At 49.8% G+C, this 9,323-nt stretch overlaps 1 non-coding gene across 1 annotated transcript; it reads left to right on the top strand.

The window, feature by feature from the left end:
- Positions 1-8,176: 8,176 nt before the first annotated feature.
- On the top strand, positions 8,177-8,248 carry trnaw-cca (transfer RNA tryptophan (anticodon CCA)). Its single transcript has one exon. It is a non-coding gene; the product is annotated as a tRNA-Trp (tRNA).
- Positions 8,249-9,323: the final 1,075 nt, after the last annotated feature.

Here is a 9,323-nt window from a genome sequence, read left to right as displayed (position 1 = left end):
AGCCCAGACAGCCGGCGGTCATCACAGAGCCCGGATCCAAGCCGCCCCCCCAGGCAGACGCCCACGCTCCGGTTCAGAAACGGGGCAGAGGAAAGCCCCGGCCGGGGACCCCGGCAGTCCCGGGGCCCGCGGAGCCACGACCGGCAGGAGCCGGTCCACCCCGGGCGCCGGACGCCTGGGGTGGGCAGAGCCAAGAGACCAAGGCCCAAGAGCCCAAGAGCCGACCCCCCAGACAGGCGGAGGGCCATGACCCACCCGGGAGAACCGGCCCACACGGGCGGCTACCCACCCCAGGCCAGTACACCCCCCAGCGCTCCGGCCACGCACCCCGAGATCCAGGGCATCACACCCGCCCCCCCGTCCACCCCCCGACCCACCCTTCCCACCTCACTCCCCCCCACCCCAACCCAACACTTACACCCACTCACTCACGCTGACACACACACATGCATTTCTGTTCAGTGTTACTGTGCTGTGTTTGGACCATCGATGATGTTCAGGTACGTTATTTACAACCAAGAATATTTTACAACTGATGGTGTAAACAAATAGTTTTCCTCTGTAGCAGCATAGAGGTGTCTGCTCTATGTGCTGCATGCAGGCCAGGGCTGATTGGCTACTGATGAGCTGGCCCAGTATAAAGCCGAGCTCCTCCCTCCAATCTTTTTGCGCCCCTGCGGCTGACGTGTCATTTCTGGGTCAGAGGTCGCTGACTGACAGGGTGCTGCTTGTGTGCTGCTGCAGGTGTGGCTTTGGGTACTGCTCCATTGTTTGGCCGTGGTGAGGTGCTGCTGGCTGGAGTCCTCACGCCCTCCCTTAGTGTTTGTGTTCTCCCCACTGTGAAAGGTGCTCCGGTGATCTGTTCTGAGGCCATTCCTGCCTTGTCTCCAGTGTGCCTTGTCTCCAGTGTGCCTTGTCTCCAGTGTGCCTTGTCTCCGAGCCTGCTGGTCGGGAGCCATTCATCCCAAGCTCCTCTGTATCACGGCAGCAGCCGTGAGGCTACTGTGGGCCAGCGGCTCCTTTATTTACTGGGTGGAACAAACCTCCAGTTTGGAGCATTGGCTGGGACAGCTGGCTGGGCACGCTCTTCATTTGGGGGTTGTCCCCCCCCAAGCATGAACGAATAAGTGAATGTGTGTGTGTGTGTGTATGCGCGTGTGTAAAGGTGCGGGTTGCATTTTATTGTATCAGCAGTGTGTTTTTCTATTTTTTTTTTTTTTGTTAATTGGGTCTGTTTCACTTGTCAACCCGGAAGTGTTTTATTTTCCTCCCCCCTTCAGCGGCTGGAGGTCAGTGGTGGCGAGCTGGTGCCTGGAAGGTGGCATCCTTTGTTGTTTGCCGTGTGCGGTGGTGGTTTGCTTCACTGGGTGTGGTTTGATTTGCTTACTTTTGCTTTATGGATCGCTCCTCTCAGCATTCATTAGCTTATGCCCATCCACTAGGCCTCAGCCGAGAGTAAATCCCCCCCCCCCTTCTTCCCTGGGTTCGGTGTGAGTTTTAAGGTGTTGTGCGATGTACTTTTAACATTCATGTTTGAATAAAAATTGTATTTTTTTCTTGAGTTGGAACCACATCTCTGTCGTCAGTGGGCAACGAACCTGTGTGCCTTCAGTATTCAATTCCCTGGGTGAAAGTCCCAGGGTGGCGTTGTCGGGTCGTAACAATTCATACTTCTCCTCCCACCCTAACTGAACTTGTATTATTCCTCGCCGCGCCACACCTCCATTCAGTGTTTGTTCAGCTTGTTCAAATGTCACATGTGCTGAAAAGTCTTTGTTTACTTCACTTTTCTCTTGGTTTGAGTTAAACTGTGTTGCATTTTCACAGTCAGCCTTATTTACTGAAATCTCACTGGGTGGCCTAAAAGTTTCCTCTACTTATTTTCATGGGTCATTCTCTCTTCTCACTTTTCTGTCTGTTGTTCACCTTGTACATTTGCCCGTGCAATTATTGAAGTGGTAACTGCTAAAAAAAAAAGTGTCACAACTTCTATTCTGGCTTTTCATTACTAACAAATGAAATTGATCAGCGATTTTTGAGAGCGCCCCCCGACTTGGCTTGGTGCCGACTTGGCTGTATCCCGGGGGGCGGTGCCGAGTTGGTCGGTGCCAACATGGATTTGGGCCGACTTGATTGTAATCCATTTTCCTGCAGCTGTTGCTTGTCGTGCTGAAGGACGGAAGGCTTCCGGAGTGACAGGCTGGCTGATTCTGAAGAACGCGGCACTCGTGAGACTCTCAGCTGATTGCTGTTAGGCCCACAATCACCACGAGCGGCCCACACACATTTATTTATTTCATTAATTAGAATAAGCTGAGAAGAAACCTGCAATTCATCCTGAACGTATCAAGACGAGTCGTGGCGATTCAAACCAGAAAGAGAGCAGCCGAGTCCTCCTGGATCAAATCCACCAGGATGACGATTCAGCTTCTGTCATGTTTTCCTTTATCTCTGTATTGATTGGAGAAGTTCCAGAGGTTTTCACAGGATACTGACACACGAGTTCCAGTGAAAATACTGAACCTTTGTTTCATCTGGTTCGTCTATTTACACGACATCGGTGCTCAGAACCAGAGAAACTTCAGCTGTGACTTTCTGACGACTTCCAGGATGGAACTTTTTCAGAACGCCCGGAGTCTAAGATGGCAAAACCCTGGTCCTGGTCCTGGTCCTGGTCCACGTTCTCCTGGTCCTGGTCCTGGTCCTGGTCCACGTTCTCCTGGTCCTGGTGTAGGTTCTCCTGAACCTGGTCATTGTAGAGTTGACAGTCCAGCTTGGTGTTCTGGGTGGTTTCATTACAAAGTCATGGCTTCATTGTTGGTATTTTTGCCGTTCCCATGGAAACGGATGTTTTTATTGATGTGAAAATAGGAATTTTTTTTTAAACAAGAATGCTGCATTGTGACTCGTCGTGTAAACGGAGCCTCGGTTCTTCTGAAGAGTCTCCCTGAAGCTTTCAGGACATCGTGTCTTTTCGGGCCGGACGTCATGCTGCTCGTTTGCTGAGTGATTCTTCAGGTTCTAACTTGGTCTCTGGCCGCCTCCTCCTTCACGCCCCCTCCTGGTGTCTGATTGGTGTTTCCTGCCCTGATGTGGTCTTGATCTGCCAAGAGCTGCTGCTTCTTTTTCTATCTTTTTTCTCATCAACGTCAAGCCCTCATCAGTGGAATCATCAGTCCAGCCAGGACCCCACCCAGACCCAGGAACACACCCAGACCCAGGAACACACCCAGACTCAGGACCACACCCAGACCCAGGACCACACCCAGACCCAGGACCACGCCCAGACCCAGGACCCCATCCAGACCCAGAACCCCACCCAGACCCAGAACCCCATCCAGACCCAGAACCCCACCCAGACCCAGGACCCCACCCAGACCCAGGAACACACCCAGACCCAGGACCCCATCCAGACCCAGGAACACACCCAGACCCAGGACCCCACCCAGACCCAGGACCCCATCCAGACCCAGGACTACACCCAGACCCAGGACCCCATCCAGACCCAGAACCCCACCCAGACCCAGAACCTCACCCAGACCCAGAACCCCATCCAAACTGATGTGATGTCAGTCTGGCCCAGCCGGAGAGTGAGAGACCCTCTCTGTTCACCACCTGTACACCTGGAGACAAACACAACATGGAGTGAGACCACATGGAGCAGGACCATCAGGACGGAGCTTCCTGTGCCATCTGAGAGCGTCACTGTGGTCTTACTGGGTTTGCAGCGGGGAACATCAGGTCAGCTGCAGGTGAGTAGCCGTAGTGCGGCGCCCAAGGATACTGGAGGAGCTGCTGAGGGAGAGGAAAGAGTCACAAACCGGGTCAGACAAACACTTTCTGCATTTGAACCATGTGGACTAAATGTCTTGAGACGAAGCGTGAGGACGTGCGTCCTGCCTCTCGCTGGGGGTCTTACCTGTTGATGGATGAACGTCTCCGCCTCACACCACTGAACTGCAGCAGTCAGGGTGTGGAGCACCGGGGGCTCTGCTGCTGGGCTCCTCCACCCAAGCAGCTCCTCCTGAGTGTGGTGGGGCTCGGGGAGGACCACTGGCACCGGTCCTGGAGGAGCCGGAGGGTGGAGTCCAGCCATCATCTCCTCCACCAGATCCTCAAAGATCCTCTGAGCGGGATCGACTGGCTGGGGGACGATGGCTGGCAGACAGCTGGATGATGCCGGAGCCATTCCTCCAGACATCATCCAGCTCTGCTGAGCCTCCAGGGTCCAGCCAGGACCAGCTTCTGGAGCCACAGCAGAGACGGGCTCCGGTTGGCGCCGGGCTGAAGAAGTGTAGACTCCTGTCACACAGAGGAAGCACAGGTGAACATCTCGTCTTCTGAGTCCTGAACAGCTCACCACATATTCAATAGATAAGATGCTCTGTATCACAGTCACTGCGACCATGAAGCTGTCTGGATGTGAGCCTGAAGGGAAATGTGACTGACGCCCTGATCTCATCATCCACACTCTAACCTAATGAAATTCACTCATCTCGTCTTACCTTCATCTTCCCTGGCAGCCCTCACCCGCCGTTTCTTGGTGCCCTAAAAGAAGCAGACATATTTAGTTTTCCATCAGCTGATCAGACATGTGTCCAGTGCTGGTTTCATCAGTGGTCGTAGCTTCCTACATGTTGTGGAAGCAGCTCTAACTTACATAGTTGTCCCGGCAGGACCAGTCCGGGTGTCTCTGGGCGTGGAGTCGGGCTTCTCGTTGGGCCTGCTCTTGGTATCTGGCCCTCTGTTGACCGGACAGCGACTTCCACTGTTGAAGGAGAACAACACACTGTCAGCACACACACTGATGCTCCACTACAAGTCAGCTCCTTCGTCTAATAGTCAGGAGCTTCTCAGTGAAACGGACTGCTCACACACTCACCCTCTGTCCCAGGACTCTGTTGACCACTGCGTTGCCCGTCTGACCGACTTCAGCGACCACCGTAGCCCTCTGATCCTTGGCAAAGAGCATGAAGGCGTTCAGAGGCTTCTTGATGTAGGACGGTCTGTCGTCGTCCCGGTCTGCACGCTTCCTCTTTCTAGAAGAACAAGAGGGAAAATCCAGACGTGAGAGCAAATAAACACCTTCTAAAACCACGTCCACAGGAAATAAACTCTTTCAACACTCAGGAGGAAGAAAGATGGACGTCTCATCTGACGCAGCAGAAGCTAACTTACTTTGAGGTGGTGGTTTGGGTCGGGGGGGCCAGGACAGACTCATCTATCGCCACTCGATTCCTACAGAGGGTCAAAGACACAGGCTTTAAATGGAGAAGAGGGGAACACAGGAAGTAAAGAACTGCTTCCACAGGGTTTGGTTTACTCACAGTAGCACAACAGGCTGCATGTTGGCCGGCAGGTTGGGAGGGCCTCTGATCGCCGGGGGCGTCATGGCAGCCTCACCTATCGCCACTCGATTCCTACAGAAGCACAGAGACACAGGCTTTAAATGGTGAAAAAAGGAAGACAGGAAGTAAAGAACTGCCTCTACAGGGTTTGGTTTACTCACAGTAGCACCACAGGCTGCATGTTGAGCGGCAGCTTGGGACGGCCTCTGATCGCCGCTTTGCGCTGGAAGCAGAACAGAACACAGAGTGAGACCACATGGAACAGGATCATCAGCAGGAACATGTTTGTGGAATCTGACAGCTTCACTGTGATCTTACTGGGTTTGAAGAACGGAGTCTCATCATATCTGTCGATGAACGATCCCGATACATAAACAGATTCTCTACGGTCTGCGGAGAGAGAAGACGGTGTGACTAACCAGGTTACACAAACACTTTAAGAATTTCAATGAACAACACTAGCTGAAGTAGTGGAGGGTTAAAAAGATAAAGTGATGAGAAGTGTGGAAATGTGAAAAGCCAGTCTGGCCTGTGAGCTCTGTTCAGTTCATGACCAAGACACCAGCAGGCCGTTCATAAGGCTCCTCAAATCACAATTTGAACCCACAAAATACTCATTTCAGACCATGAAACATGAACCGGTGGCCTCAAAATATGATGTTTTTTCCTGTTTTGGCCCAGTCTGTAGTTTTCGTCTTGATATGATTCAGTTTTTGTCAAATCGTGGTGGAAAGAGTCAGACACTGGATCATGTTCAGCTCCATGCTCCACGGTTCCTCTCCTGTTTTAAATACGTACTGAGTGTGTTTGGTCGCCGGTCAGTTGTGGGTTTCTGTAGCCTGGAACGGTTCCTCTGGAGCAGCACATACAAATATGTCTGAACTCTCTGAGATCCTGAAGCAAGTGAAGGAACATTCTGATTTCTCTGGTCTGATGACACGCTAAAGCGGCTGTCACCATGGCAACGACCCAGGCTTGATGATGTTACCTGGCAACCTTCCAACTTTATTTAAAATACATTTTTCACATTCAAACAGCCCAAAGAGCAACGCCTGAGATCAGATATGTGAACAAATAAATAATTTACTTATTAGTTACTCTCATTTGAAAGTAATTAGTTCCATTACAATATTACTGTCTCTGAACTGTAAGATCTTACACTACGTTTGCATTACTTTGAGTTACTCTCATCAGAGAAACATAACCAGGCTGAAATGTAGTTTCTTACAGCTGTAGAGTGAGTGGAGGGGACGCAGCATCATTACTGTGTCGGCCTCTGATCATATTGACTTATTGATCTGTACAAACCACTGTGTGAGCTGACTGACATTATACAGACAATCAGATTGGAGGAGTCCGTGTTTCTCCATCTCATCTGAGTAGATGTCTGCAGTGACGTGCGGTCAGGGTCCTACCTGGTGAGGCAGGGGCTTCTGGGTACTGGGTACTGGGTACCCACCTATCTGGGACCAAGTCAGAATCAGGTTTACCAATATATTCCCTCTGCAGAGAAAATCATTCACTGGTCATTGTCCATCCTGGACAGGTGAGGACAGGTCTCCAGTCCACCACACACGCTTACACTCACATTCACACACACACAGGGCAAACTGAGAATGGACCTGCATGTCAACGGACTGTGGGAGGAAACTCTCACAGACCGGGAGAACATGCATGTTGGTTCCGTCAGAAAATATGATCAAGATCAATATATCCTGTCCATGCTTCCTAGACTGCGAGGTGTCGGGGAAAAGAAGGGGAAAAAACAAATAAAAAAAGAGAAAAAGTTTGAGCGGCTAAAAAAGAGAGATGAAAATAATGTGTGTGTGTGTGTGTGCGTGCGTGCGTGCGTGCGTGCGTGCGTGCGTGCGTGCGTGCGTGCGTGCGTGCGTGCGTGCGTGCGTGCGTGTGTGTGTGTGTCTGCACGCACATGCAGCGCTTCATGCATGATGGGAATTTATTGTCAGCTGACAAAAATAAAGGCGATATTTTGAATGCCATTGAAAGTGTGCAGATGTCTCGCAGTCCCACGACACGGCGATGTGAAGCAGTGGCTGAGGACATGAAGGAGCAACTGAGGACGGATATCGAAGCTTGTGAATGTCATTATTTGCAATTTGACGAGTCGATGGATATGGTGGATGTGGCAGTTATGTGTGTTCATCAGGATGGTTTTGGAGACATGAGCGCCGGGGAAGAGCTACTGACTATTTTGCCAGTTGAATTTAGAGCTGCAGGGCAAGGGTGAAAATGTAATGAGTTTGATAAGATGTGTGAAGACGTTCAAGTGCAAGCTCCAGCTGATGTCAGGCAGGCTGCAGCGCGGCAATCTTCAGAACTTCCCGCCCATGAAAGGACAAGGTGAAAGTGTGGCCCGGCGTATGAGTACCCCGTATGACGAGCATGTTCCAGACGTCTTGTCAGAATTTGAGAGGCGTTTTACAGACTTTGCGTCCATCGAGCCTGTAGCCATCTGTCTCTGAAGGTCAGTTATGGCTGTTTCTCATGTGCAACTGTGTTGAGAGTAATTTGTACGTGTTTGAGAGAGGGACATTAAGTGTTGTGAGTTTGTTCCTGTTGACTGGAAACGATGTGCGTGGGTTTGAGATGTTGGCTCTGGACTGCAGACCCTGCAGGGGGTGGCTATTTGAAAAGTAGATCTTGGGTCACAAAAGGTTGGACACCCCTGCTCTATAGCCTTCATTCTGTCCAGTCCTACCACTCAATGTTGTGTTCAAGAGAAATAAACATTTGTACCTCAGTACAGCAGTAAATGAAGTTTAAAACACTGTGCAGCTACAGGACAAACCACTGCACCAGTCCAGTGTGACCTTGTGGCGCAATGGTAGCGCGTCTGACTCCAGATCAGAAGGCTGCGTGTTCAAATCACGTCAAGGTCAAACATTTACTGTCCCTCATCACACTGATGACTGAGATCAGGTGGTGAATCATATTGGTACAGCTTGTAGACTGTCAGTGTTTCTCTGGTGGAGCACAGCTTCAGAAAACTCTCCTCCAGGATCTCTGCTGGGTCCAGAGCCTCCTGAGCTCACCAGGCCCTACAGGACTCCTCCTCCAGCTTCACAGGTCCTTGAACGCAGCACAGCTCCAGGTTTCCTCTGTCTCTGCACTGCTGGATCTGAACTCCTCTCATCAGCTGAATGGCTCCCCCTGCAGGCCGCAGGATGTTCTTCTGATGGGGCTTTGTTGGCTCACTGAACATGTTACATGTGGAAAAAACAACTAAAAAAATCAGATTTGTAAAGACATGACCAAAACACTGTTTATTTAAATTCCAGGTTTTATTTAAGACAAACTGAATCAATTCCATCACCGTGCAGATTCCACATCTCGTTCTCTGTACCACACTGATGATGATCTGAGAATGTTTCTACCTCCTTTTCTCAGGTTTTGCATGTTTTGAATGAAACTTTACTCTTTTTAATTTGATCCTAGTTTATATTCTTTGTGTATCTTTCTTCATGTTTTTGAAGTTTATAAATAAATTTCATATCATGCTCCATCTCATAAAAACCCAACATGATTTTAAATCATTCATTCATTTTTCATTCATTCATTTTGAAAAATGAATTTTAAATCATCTGAAGCTAACTCAGCGATCCACATTCGAAGGAGTTAAGATGTTAATTCAGTGTTTCTCTCTTCATTCTCATGTTGAAGTAGATCTGTGGATCAAGATAAAATGACTGGATGATGTGTTTCTGTAAACACACCATCCATCATGGCAGTAGTGATGATTTGAAGTATATAGCCAACAGGTTCTATCTCAGAATCTGAATCATCCTGAACATATAATCTATAACATCATTTAATCTCAATTCAGAATGTTTTGTTATGTGTCATTTCCACTCAAATCCTCGAAATGAGAGATGTCAAAAACGTGTTGTCTGCAAAAGAAAAGACAGATGTTGGTTTCATAACAGGTGTTTTTCTGTCTTTGGCTGAATGAAGAGG

The sequence above is a fragment of the Salarias fasciatus genome, chromosome 9 (assembly GCF_902148845.1).
Source record: "Salarias fasciatus chromosome 9, fSalaFa1.1, whole genome shotgun sequence".
Taxonomy (NCBI): Eukaryota; Metazoa; Chordata; class Actinopteri; order Blenniiformes; family Blenniidae; genus Salarias; species Salarias fasciatus.
This window is presented reverse-complemented; position numbering and strand designations above follow the sequence as displayed.